The following is a 13,623-nucleotide window of genomic DNA, read 5'->3' on the forward strand; positions in this document are numbered from 1 at the left end:
TGACCGAGGACGCTGGCCTAAGCTGCAATCGCTTGGATACTCAAGTAAGTAGCCCTGTGTCCGGACATATTGTCCATTTATTTATCATGGGTTTGCCGTTTAACCAGCTATCCCTTGGACAGGAGTGGATAGCGCAAGCAAAACTGATACGGTGTCCGGGCCCCCTCCCTGAGACCACGCCGGATCCCGTGTTAGCCAAAATGTTGGATGTTGCGCCTTCAGAGGAGGGCGAAGGGGGGCACAGGGAAACTACCACCTCTGCCAAGGAGGCTTTCAGTAAGGGGGGAATCGAGAGTCCCTCCTTCCAGGGGGAGAAGAGGACCGCTTCCGAAGACCCGGAGGCCAAGGCCTCAAAGCGGGGAGAGAAATCTGCACCGGAAGGTCCTGTGCCGGGAAGAGCCCCGGCCGCACTGTCTCCTTAGAGGAATCAGCCCTCCAGCAAGCCGTAAGTAAAAGGGGGGGTTTTGTAATAGGGGACACCCCTGCTTTATTTCTAAGGGTAGCCGAAGTTTTCACCTTGTAGTTCGGAACTCAGCCCATCTCAGTAGAGCTCATCTTCGGGGACCTTCGTCCGGAGATGATGGAGAGAGAAACGCCTCCATCTGCCGCCCCGTCAGGCGGGGCGGACGACCCTGAGGTGCTGTCATGGAGGGTCTCCCCGAGTCCGGCGGGGCCGGGGAGTTCGGCACCCATTGGAGTACGGCCGGTGGAGCTGCAGGATTTGCTCAAGAGGGCGTCTATCTCAGAAGATCACCACACATTAATGAGTACGGTGATTGAAAGGATCTCATCCGCCGAGAGCGGGTTGTATGAGGCTGTCGGAAGTTTGCTGACGGGGTTTGAGGTACGCAAAAAATGACATACCTTTTGACAGTTTTGCACATGGAGTGCGCCCTATATAGATAGTAACCCCTGAGACTTGGTATGCTGTCAAAAGCGACAGCGTGCCAAGGATCATGATCTCAGTTATAGAATGTCGCCTTTCCTATGCAGTTGGTGGAACGTTCGGTGGCCAGCCGGACTGATGGAGTTGCCGAGCTGAAGAGGCAACTCGATGTTGCGGATGCGGACATCGTGCTGGTTAATAAACGACTTAATGAGTCATAGGGTAGGTGGTTGCTCCGCGGCCGCCTAGTAAGGGAGTTGATGCCCGTTCCTTACAATTTGTATGCTTGATGCAGATGGTGCCACTGCTGTGGAAGACCTTCGATCAGAGCTTGCTCAAGCCAAGGAGCAAGCTAGGAAAAGTGATGCGGCTGCCTTGAAGGCAGCGGAAGAGCTAAAAGCCGAAAAGGCTGCTCACTGCCGAAGCAGGGAGGAGATGGCCGGAATGGCCGTGAAATTAAAAGATGCTGCCGACCGCTATGAGGTTCTTGAAAGAGAACGCCGAGCGGAGCAAGAGGACCTGAAGAAGGCCGCCCCCGAAGCCAAGGATGCCCGTAGTGCGATGCGGACTATGAAGGAGGAACTGCGTCAGGCCGGAGACATTGCGGCTGGAAAGCCCTTTATGCTGCGTAGGAAGTTCACGGATCTGAAGTATGCTCAGCTGGGCCGGTTGTGTGGTGCGGAGGATCCTTATCTGGATTTGGCGGCGAGTGCGGCGGACGCAGTCGTGCACTTCCGAAGCCAGAAGGATCACGAAATGGAAGAGCTTTTCTGGTCTCAATTCCATAGTCCGGAGCGTCCACTTTCGTTGAGTGATCGGCTGGTTGAGTGGTCTGAGCTGAATAGATTGTCCGGAGTTGCCATGACGGATGTGGTCGCTCATCTGTGGCCGGAAAGGACCAAGCCTGAGAGTTATTTTGGCTTGTTGCAGCAATTCCTTGGGGCGGTGCCGCATATCAAGGCGATGAAGCGGTCGGCATGCATAGAAGGTGCACGGATGGCTCTCGCGCGTGTGAAGACATACTGGGCGGAGATGGATGCCACCGCTGTTGCATCCCGGGGTTCGGACAAAAGCCGATTACCCGCCGAGCACTATTTTGAGGAAGTCCTGCAAGGCGCTCGTTTAATATAGTCGCAGTGCTCGAAAGATGTTATGTTTAAATGACATGTATGATTTCTGAGATCATGTTTATAATGCAACGGCTTTTTATACTTGTGCGTTCAAGTATTGAACTATCTCCTGTGTGGCCGTATATGTATGAATAACCTGAAAGATGGCAGTCTTTGGCTTCAGCCCCCACGCACATGGTGCGGGGGTGTTTGCAAAAAAAGCGCTTTTTCACACTTAATCCAATGCCTTGGTCCTTTAAAGGAGGTGATAGCATAGCAAACTAGGCAACCGGACTATAATGCTTTATCACTTTCACTTAGCCATAGGAGCTCGATGGTGGGGCTACTATATAGCCCCTAGAGGCACCGCGCTCTCCGAGCTCGAGGCGCGTATGTGCCTGACCGGGAAGCGGTCCTTCGTCAAAGCGGAGGAATTCTAAACATTCCAATAGTCGATCGAGTGGTTGACCAGTCTCTCGCTATATCATGACAGTCAGTTTTCGGCTTTCTCTACTGAGGTGCTCGCCCGGCCGAACCGGGGCACAATCGCAGTAGTTCTCCTGTTGCCGCGTTAGCCGATGGAGCGGAATGTTAGGCAGCAAAACACAGGAGCCGGGCAAACCCAACATTTGACCAAAGACATGATTCGGAGCTGATGCATATAAGGCCTAACTCGAGACGCCGAACACTCCCTGAGGTGTTCGGTCTTTATGATACCGGGCAGAACAATGCCCTAAGCCCCTAGTGTCCAGGTACAGGCGGGAACTTCTGACGCGGCCGATGCCAAAACGCTAGCCTCCTCCTCGGTTATGGTAGGAAACCAGGGGATGTGTATCAACAAGAGACAGTAAGAAAGGTTTACGCAGGGTCTTAATCTGAAAAGAATCCTTGCAACGGGTCCCTGCTGCACGTCTGCGCCTGTGTCTCCGTTGTGCTGTATCCTGGACGGGTGTAGCATGTGCTTCATCTGTAAAAGAGAAGGACTTAGTTTGGAAGAAATATCGTGCAAAAGATGTATTTAAAATAAAGTATAATTTTGAAGATGAATAAAGTTGAGCTTTATTGGCTCTCATCGTTTATACGCGCGGCCCCTTGTAAAGGGGTATGCGGCTGGAAAGCCCCTTGTTTATTTACGCTGGACTCGCCTAACCGTGTCCGAGGTCTGAATGACCTGTTTTTAGGGGCTTTGACCTGCAAGGTCGGATTAGTGTGTGGCTGTCAGGGCAGTCTCACGTTCTCCGTGGTCGAGGAACACTCGGAGTTACTCTTTAATGAGATTATGCCGCGTGGACCGGGCATTTTAAGCGTAAGAGACGCGTAATGTGGTATTGCGTTAAAGCGGGCGAAAGCTTCGCGTCCCAGTAGTGCTTGAGGGCCACTGTTAAATGGGGCGATATGGAGAGTGAGCTTTTCACGATGGAGGTTGTCGGATGAACCGAACACAACCTCTAGTGGTACAGAGTCTGTACAATTGGCTTAAAGGCCAGGAGTCGCGCCTTTGAAGGAAGTGCTGCTACGGTGAATTTTGGTAGGGTCTATCCCCATTCCGCGGATGGTGTCCTGGTATGGCAGGTGCCGCACTATGTTTTTGAGTTATCACATGAAGTGAGTTCACTATTTTGACTTCTAGTGGGAAAGTCTTCTGTTTTTCGGCGTGCTGCTTGTGGGGTTCGTCGTCGTCTTCGCTTGGTGTGTCGAGCCCCTTGCGTTCGGCGTTAAGTCGGCCGGACTGCTTGAAGACCCAACAACCCCTGTGGGTATGGTTTGCAGGCTTCCCGGGGGTACTATGTATTTGACATAGTCTATCCAGAATTTTGTTTAGGTTGGATAGCTCGTCACTGTTGTCCTTGAGGGGCAGTGTTTTATTGTTCGGCCGAGAGCTTTTGAATCCGGCGTTGACCGCCGTGCTATTTGGGCCATTTTCCTTATTCCGGCGCTGATCTTTTCTGCGTCATGATTTCCCATTTCCATCCCTGACTTCGGATGTACTCGGGTCGCTGGTGCTGCATCTGGCCAGCCAGCTGTCTTCCCCCGCGCAAAAGCGGGTCATGAGGCTTGTTAGTGCGGCCATTGTTCTTGGTTTTTCCTGGCCGAGGTGTCTGGCGAGCCATTCGTCTCGGACGTTGTGCTTAAAGGCTGCTAAGGCTTCGGCGTCCGGGCAATCGACTATTTGGTTCTTTTTTGGTGAGGAACCTGTTCCAGAATTTGCGTGCTGACTCTCCGGGCTGTTGAGTTATGTGACTTAAATCGTCTGCATCCGGAGGGCAGACATAAGTCCCCTGAAAATTTGCTCGAAACACATCCTCGAGCTCTTCCCAACTTCCAATGGTATTTTCTGGGAGGCTTTTGAGCCAATGCCGAGCTGGCCCTTTGAGCTTAAGGGGTAGGTATTTTATGGCATGGAGATCGTCTCCTCTGGCCATATGTATGTGTAGGATATAATCCTCAATCCAGACTCCGGGGTCTGTTGTTCTGTCATATGCCTCTATGTTTACGGGTTTGAATCCCGCTGGAAATTCATGATCCAGTACCTCGTTGGTGAAACATAGTGGGTGTGCAGCGCCCCTGTATTTGGGTGTGCCGTTGTCTTCAAACGCTCGGCGGGTTGTGTTGCTTCCTGGAGTCTTCTTTTTTGGCCCATAGATAGACCTGACCGGGTCATCCTTTTTCCGAGGATCTTTATGCTGATCGTGTGCCGGCTTGTGTGCCGGCGCCCCTTGCTGCTCTTAGCCTGTCGTCTGGTCGTCTATCCAGCCAGGCGGCTTCTTTCTTTTTTGACTGCGGGGTCTCTAAGGCCTCCTCGTCAAATTCGGGCAACAGCTTGCGCTTCGGGTAGCTCTTTGCCTGGTGACTAGCGCCATATTTATCTACGGTATTGAGTACTTTGCTCCGTCTCATTCTGAGTGCGTCCTCCGCTATTTTGAGCTTCCGCTTTTGCTTGTTCAAACTTCTTGTAGTGGCGACGAGCCTTTTATGAAGGTTCTTATGCTCTGGTGATGTGTTCGGCGTGAGATCGTCTAGGCTCTTGTTTTCGCCGGGGATGGGTTGCTTTTCCAGTTCATCATGTTCGGATGGTTGCTTGGTGGCATGTTCGTCGTCCACTGCTTCGCCCTGCTCTAGGGCCGGGTTCGTATGGGTGCCGTTTTTATCGAGGCGGGACTTCGGGCGGCGCTTGTGTCGCCGTTTTGGTTGTTTGTTGGGGGATTTGTCCTTCGCCACGTCCCGTTGTTCCTCATTATCGCTTCCTTTTGGTGTATCCACCATGTATACATCGTGAGTTGGGGTGGCTTTCCAGTGCCCGATAGGCAGTGGTTCTTGGTCGTCTCCGGCATCGTCGTCCATATAGTCGATGTCTTCGGAGTCAAAGTCTAGCATGTCGGTTAGATCGTCGACAGTGGCTACTAAGTGGGTGGTGGGTGGGCATTGAATTTCTTCACCATCCGCATCCCAACCGTCCTGAGCGCAGTCCCGCCAGGGCTCTCCTGATAACGAGAGATACTTTAGCGAACTCAAGATGTCGCTGAAAGGTGAGTGTTGAAGGATGTCCGCTGTCACATCCCTAGCTTTACCCTGGCCTTGGACTAGCTTGGTTGCTGCATCATGTTTAAATTCAAATGAAATTTGAATTGAGGAATTTTCAAAGCCTCAGAATCCTTTAAAAAAAATGAAAAATGATCAAGATAAAAATTGCTTCAAATAAGTCCAAGAAAATGTTCTTGTTATCCTCTGGAAATATTGGCAAGAGGTCAAATCCAAACCAATATTTTCGGTATCTCAGAAACATTTATTTTGGGTATTTGAATTAAATCAATAGCTATTTGAATTGGACTTATATCTACTGTTAAATAAATATAGGTCCAATAATTTTGAAATATTTTTGTGGAGCATTGTTTTAATTCTTTTAGCTCCTAAAAATATTGTCAGAAGCAAAATAAATTGAATTGGTTTCAAAACCAAATTCAAAACAAACCTGCAAAAAAGAAAACAGAACAAAAATAAAACAGAGGAGAGAAGCCTTACCTGGCGCTCACCTGGTAGCCCACCTGGCCCAGCAGCACGGCCCAGCCCGCCACCGCTACTCCCCTGTCGTCTTCCTCCTCGCCAGAAGGACGCGGACACCGCGACGCCGCCGTGCGCGCCACCTCCACCCTGCTCTGGCCACCTCCTGCTTCCTCCCCGAGCCCTCTGGTGACGCCACGCGCCTCCCCGACCCCCTCTCACTTCTCCCTCGCTCTCTGGACCTCCCTCCCCCTCGCTCCTCTGCTTCCCCCCCATGACCGAAAGCCGCCGCCGACATCGCTCGCGACCACCGAGGCCACCAGCCCTCCCTCGCCCATCCAGCGTGCTCGAGAGCTCTGTCACGACATCCTCGACCTCCCCACCAAGCCATGGAACTATGGACGCGCCACAACGCCGCCGGCATCGCCGTTTCCATCGCCGGCCGCCGAGGATCTTCACCGTCAATTCGCCACCATCGTCGCTTCCCCGAGCTCGCTGACCCTCCCTGCACGATCCCCGTGAGTCCCTGCTTCGTTTCCCCCTAACCCCAAGTCCGATTTCGAGCTCTAGCCGCCCCCTCTACCGGAGCCGAGACGCTCCGCCGCACGGACTCGTCGCCGGCGAAGCCCCGGTGACCAAATGGCCCCGCGCGTGCGTCCGTTGCACTCGCAACGACCCGTGGAGCAACGCTAGCGTGGCAGCTAGCTTGTTTGCAAGCCGCAGCGCTAACCCCACACCCACCCGAGCTCCGGCCGCCGCCTCGGGCTCCATTCCGGCGAACCCCGGCCACCCCACGCCCTCTCGAGGGTCCCCCTAGATGCGCGGGAGCACGGGCTCACCCCTGGTGCCCTCAGCGCGACCAGCCGCAGGCTGTAGCGCCGTCCCGAGCAACTCCGGCGAGGTCTCGCCGTCGCCGTGGTCGCCGGCGTCACTAGCTGACGTGGCGCTAATTTAGTTAGCACTAATGACCACGCTAAACACCCCCCCACAGACACTGACAGCGGGCCCGTAGCGGGTCAAAGCCCGAGTCAACGCGGGATTAGGCCCTGTGTCACTGACGTGTGGCCCCCACACGTCAGGTTTGACCCTGACCAACCCCTGTTGACTTGCTGACGTCATCATGACATCAGGCTGATGCAATAAGTGTTTTCTGGATTTATTTTATTTCAGAAAATTCCAGAAAATTGTATAAACTTCAATAAATCATAGAAAATTAACCGTAACTCCAAATTAAATAATTTATATATGAAAAATTATCAGAAAAATTCAAAGAATCCATCTGTACCATTTTCATGCATGTTAGAACAACTTATAGCTGCTGTTTAGCACAAATCATATAAAGGGCATTTAATTAATCACATATGGAGTTTGAATTTGAATTTTATATTCAAACCAACTTCATTTAATCTGTTGCTAGTTGCATTAGCCCAAAACACATTCATTTTGCCATGTCATGATCATGCATCATATTGTGCATTGCATTGATTGTGTTCCTTTCTGTGTTGCCGGTATTTGTCCCCTCTCGATAGACGTGATACCGATGATGTGATCGTTGACACTGATGAAGACTCAATGTTATCTTCAGAAGTGCCAGGCAAGCAAAACCCCCTCGTTCATTCCGATAAAATCCCACTCTCTCGCTCCTGCTCTCTTTTACTGCATTAGGACAACAACGACATATTTGTTACTTGCTGCGGTAGCTGAACCCCTTCATCCTTTGCATGACCTGTCATTGCCACAGTAAATAGATGAAACCCACTAGCATGAGTAGGAGTTGTTTGAGCCCTGATGTGCCTACTCATTCATGCTTGTTTGTCATGCCTGCTACTGCTTAGAGTTGAGTCCGGTCTGATTCATCGAGGATGAATCAGAGGTGTGTGAACATGTCCTACTATGTGTGAGCTAAGTGTGTGAACACGATTTGGTAAAAGGTGTCGGTGAGAGGCCATGTAGGAGTACATGGTGGGTTGTCTCATTGAAGCCGTCCTTAGGAACTGAGTTCTGTGTTTGTGATCCATGATTCAGCTACTACCATGCATTGGGCCCTGAAATATGACCCCGCTCGACCTCTTATTCACCCTAGTCCTCTGTCCAGGAGTTGCAAGTAGTTTCTGGTGTTTGTAGCTTACTGGAGGCCGTGGACAGCGCTGACCGTAGGGGTGGGCTGTGATGCGGTAGGTACGTGGCACGGTGTACCGGATGCCCGTTTGGTATCTCGGGAACCCTGTTCACATCGTTTGGGGCTGTGAGCGAAACTCCGGCCGGATCTCCTCATGGATGGAACCCGAATAGGCGATAAACCTAGACTAGAGACTTGAGTGTTTAGGTAGGTCGTGGTCTACACCCACGTCGGCTTTCGCTTGAAGTCTGCCGAGCACATGTCGTGTGCAGACGCTAAGTGGTGGAAACATGTATGAAGAAGTACACCCCTGCAGGGTTAACATCATCTATTCGAATAGCCGTGTCCGCGGAAAAGGACTTCTGGGTTGCTTATATCAGTTCATAGACAAGTGAAAGTGGATACTCTAAAATACGCAAGATAAGCATGAGTGCTATGGATGGCGTTCTCGTAGGGAGACGGGAGCGGATCCATAGTGGTGTATTGATATGGTGAATATGTGGACTCGTGTGCGCCACCTCAAAAGAGTTACTTGCAGTCGTAGTTCAGGATAGCCACCGAGTCAAAGCTGGCTTGCTGCAGTTAAACCCCACCATCCCCTTTGTTGATAATGATGCATATGTAGTTAGTTCTGATGTAAGTCTTGCTGGGTACATTTGTACTCACGTTTGCCTATTTTATGTTTTTGCAGAGAGACTTCAGTCTCACTAGTAGTTCCACGTGGACTTCGATGTTTAGCTTGTTACCTCAGCTACGATCTTGTGCCCTCGGCAGGATCTGATAGATAGTTAGGCTGCTCAGCCTTTTTCATTTATAGATGTCTGTACTCAGACATGATAGCTTCCGCTTGTGCTTTGACTTGTATGCTCTGATTGTTGGGTCATGAGACCCATGGTTGTAATATCTCGCTCCTCGGAGCCTATTGATTAAATTACTTGAGTCGTAGAGTCATGTTGTGATGCCATGTTGTATTTGCACATATCGAGCATATTGTGTGTATGCTATTGAAATGCTTGGTATGTGTGGGATCTGACCATCTAGTTGTTTATCTTTAGTAGCCTCTCTTACGGGGAAATGTCTCCTAGTGTTTCACTGAGCCATGGTAGCTTGCTACTGCTCCGGAACACTTAGGCTGGCCGGCATGTGTCCTTCTTCGTTCCTGTGTCTGTCCCTTCGGGGAAATGTCACGCGATGAATACCGGAGTCCTGTTAGCCCACTACAGCCCGGTTCACCGGAGTCCTGCTAGCCCAGTGCTACAGCCTGGATTCACTCGCTGGTGACCGACACGTTCGATGCTGGGTCATGGATGCCTGTCCCTGTAAGTCTGTGCCACTTTGGGTTTATGACTAGCCATGTCAGCCCGGGCTCCTTATCATATGGATGCTAGCGACACTGTCATATACGTGTGCCAAAAGGCGCAAACGGTCCCGGGCAAAGGTAAGGCGACACCCGTGGGAATACCGTGCGTGAGGCCGCAAAGTGATATGAGTTGTTACATGCTAGATCGATGTGGCATTGAGTCGGGGTCCTGACATCCGCAACGGTGAACTCCATGATCGGCGCCCAACCGGATTCGATTGGAGGGGGCGCGGGAGGCTCGGGGTCCGACGAGGAGTCCGGCACCTCGGAGTCACGGGATTCATGAGGGACAAGATCAGTGTTCAGCTCTATCGCCGTAGAGGTTGCAGCCCCCGAGGCGGCGTCTAGCCATCCGTCCTCGATCTACGTAGCTGGCTCCGAATTGAAGATCGGAGCGGACTCGAGTGCGGCCTCCAGGATACTGTCCGATTGCAGAGCTAAATCATGCTCGTCGTGACAGTGCGGCACGCTCGACTGTGGCTCGAATCCATCGAGGATCAAGTTCCCGCGGATGTCAGCCGTGAAGTTCAAACTTCCAAATCTGACCTGACGGCCAGGGGCGCAGCTTTCGATCTGCTCCAGATGGCCAAGTGAATTGGCCCACAGTGCAAAGCCGCCGAATACGAAGAACTGTCCGGGGAGGAAGGTCTCACCCTGGACTGCGTCGTTGTTGATGATCGAAGAAGCCATCGAGCCTATCGATGACAACATAGAGGAACTCTCAATGAAAGCACCAATGTCGGTGTCAAAACCGGCGGATCTCGGGTAGGGGGTCCCGAACTGTGCGTCTAGGCGGATGGTAACAGGAGACAAGGGACACGATGTTTTACCCAGGTTCGGGCCCTCTTGATGGAGGTAAAACCCTACGTCCTGCTTGATTAATATTGACGATGTGTGTTACAAGAGTAGATCTACCACGAGATCAAGGAGGCTAAACCCTAGAAGCTAGCCTATGGTATGATTGTTGTTCGTCCTACGGACTAAAGCCATCCGGTTTATATAGACACCGGAGAGGGCTAGGGTTACACAGAGTCGGTTACAATGGTAGTAGATCTACATATCCGTATCACCAAGCTTGCCTTCCACGCCAAGGAAAGTCCCGTCCGGACACGGGATGAAGTCTTCAATCTTGTATCTTCATAGTCTAGGAGTCCGGTCGATGATGATAGTTCGGCTATCCAGACACCCCCTAGTCCAGGACTCCCTCACATGTTATGTTAGACTCCTGCGACAATTAGTTTGATCCTCTATTTGGTTTTTCTTTCTGAACACCAAACAGAGCATCAGGGGCTACTGTCTACAAGGTGATATTCTTTTACAACTATATTACTTACCTCAAAGCCTGTTAGAAGGCTAATGCAGGTTTCGGTCAGTCCATTTTTGGCGGATTGGACTTTCTCAATCACCATACACATAAGAGTATGGTGTTCTTCCGTAATGGAAGCGCCTTGTAGCACTTCCAGCAATCTATCCGGTGCCTCTGGATGGACAGAGGTCACCGGTGGAGGCGGCTTGCTCCGCTCGTTCGGGAGAGGCTGCCTGCCCGAATCTGGAGCCAGTTGGGTCTCCGGAGCTGTATCCGGCTGAGGGCCGAACCGGACGCGGCCCCCGTCGTCGGGGTCTGTAGGGGTCTTTCCCCCCATGTGCTCGACAGCCGGGCTTTTTTCCTCCGGCATCACCGGAACAACCTCCCCTTGGCCCGGTATCCTTTGAGACGACACCTCGGTGTTGTCCGCGGCCTTATGGGAGGTGCCCGTTTGAAGGGACCCGCTGTTCATCGCCGACGGATCCAACGACCCCTTCGAAGAGGAGGATAGATCGATGTTGGACTAGGCCGGATTGCAGATGCATGGTCTAACACATTAAAAACTGATAAAGTGAAAAAACTAGAAATATTATCGTGTCCGGATGCTTACGATTTGGCCAGGGGCTTGACCCTGGCCCCCCACTTCTCGTTGCTGTTGGTGGCTGCGGCTGAGTAGTCCGGAAGGGAGATTTTCCCTTCTTGGGCGCCTCGGCCTCCCCATGTGTGGAGGCCTTCCTCTTCTTTTTCCCCCCAATGTGGGGGGGGGGGGACGGGTCTCCTTCTCCTCCCCGTCGTCTTCAGCGGAGGAGTGCGTCTCGGCGTCTTCGGATGTCACGTCCGAAACACCCTTGCGTCGGAGACCACCTCTGGTCTCCTTGGCCGCCTTCTTGGCTTTATTCTCCGGCACCTCATAAGGCACCAGAAACAGAATCTTCGTCAGAAGAGGCATTTCTGGATCTTCGGGCAGCCGAGCCGGACATTCGATCTGCTCCACTATCATTACCCAGGCCTGAAAGATCAGCATGGAGCCTTAGGTTCCTCCTGCAGATATGCCGGCAAAAGATATACCTTGCAAACATAAAACAAATCACCGGATTAGCCCGACGTTTTGCGCTAAGCCCGCGATCTTCAGACGTGGGTGGTGGTACCTTGCTAGCCTTAAAAAGCACCTTCCAGATGTCTTCGTGTGTCATATCGAAGAGCTCCAGTAGAGCCTGGTGCTTAGCCGGGTCGAACTCCCACAAATTACAAGTCCGGCTCTGGCACGAAAGAATCCGGCGGAAGAGCATGACCTGGACCACATTGACAAGCTTGATTTTCTTGTCAATCATGTTCTCGACACATGTTTGGAGCCCAGTCACTTCTTCCGCTGAGCTCAGGCTAAACCCTTCTCTTGCCAGGAGATGAGCCGCATGGGGACTCGGGATCGGAATTCTGGGGTCGCTGCCCAGGTGGTACCGTGCGGCTCGGTGATGTAGAACCACCCCGATTGCCACCCCTTTACAGTCTCCACAAAGGAGCCTTCAGGCCAGGTGACATTGGGCATTTTGCCCACCATGGCTCCTCCACACTCCGCTTGTTGGCCGCTCACCACCTTTGGCTTCACATTGAAGGTCTTCAGCCATAGGCCGAAGTGAGGTGGGATGCGGAGGAAGGCCTCACACACGACAATGAATGTCGAGATATTGAGGATGTAGTTGGGAGCCAAGTCGTGGAAGTCCAGCCCGTAGTAGAACATCAGTCCGTGGATGAATGAGTGAAGGGGGAATCCCAGCTCACGGACGAAGTGGAAAGAAACACCACCCTTTCTTGGGGCTCCGGGGTGGGGATGATCTGCCCCTTGGCCGGAAGCCGATGAGTGATGTCTTTGGACAAGTACCCGGCCTCCCGGAGCTTCTTGATGTCCTCCTTCTTGACAGAGGAGGCCATCCAATTGCCTCCAGCTCCAGATCCGGACATGATTGGAGTGCTTTTTGGGCGGAAGAGATGGGTGCTTCTGTGCTGGAGTTCGAGAATGAATGAGCAGAGGAAGAAAAGGGTGTGGGTGAAAGAGGGGAATCCTTATCCCTTTATAAAGGCAATAGAAATCATGCGCCTCCCCGCTTGCCCTAAAACTCGCTTATTTCCCAAGCGCCATGCTGATGGCACGGTTAGGTTACCCATGCCTGCATTGATGAGAATCCTGTGATAAGGGGACATGATCTCTGCTTCGACAAGACGTGCCAATGAAACCGCGCCTCGAAATACAGAGGGGCAGGATAAAACGGTTCAAATAATGACCGGGCAGTGGCATGATGTCACGCTATGAGTTGTCAGCAGATTGGACTAATGGGATATTATACTCTCTACCGTGGTATGTGGAATTTGATTGGCAGAGCCGGGCATGATTCTTATGTTCAAGATCTACTTTGGAGTAATCGAAGAAGGAACCTGCCTTGCAATGCCGAAGATAATCTGCATGTCGGACTCGTCGTCCTTGAAGCCTGGTTCAGGGGCTACCGACGGAGTCCGGGATTAAGGGGTCCTCGGACAGCCGGACTATATGCGTATGCCGGACTATTGGACTATGAAGATGCAAGATAGAAGACTTCGTCCCGTGTCCAGATGGGACTCTCCTTTGCGTGGAAGGCAAGCTTGGCGATTCGGATATGAAGATTCCTTTCTCTATAACCGACTCTGTGTAACCCTAGCCCCCTCCGGTGTCTATATAAACCGGAGTGTTTAGTCCGTAGGACACCAACAATCATAACCATAGGCTAGCTTCTAGGGTTTAGCCTCTACGATCTAGTGGTAGATCAACTCTTGTAATACTCATGTCATCAAGATCAATCAAGCAGGAAGTAG

Source organism: Triticum aestivum, chromosome 7B (genome assembly GCF_018294505.1).
Source record: "Triticum aestivum cultivar Chinese Spring chromosome 7B, IWGSC CS RefSeq v2.1, whole genome shotgun sequence".
Lineage (NCBI taxonomy): Eukaryota > Viridiplantae > Streptophyta > Magnoliopsida > Poales > Poaceae > Triticum > Triticum aestivum.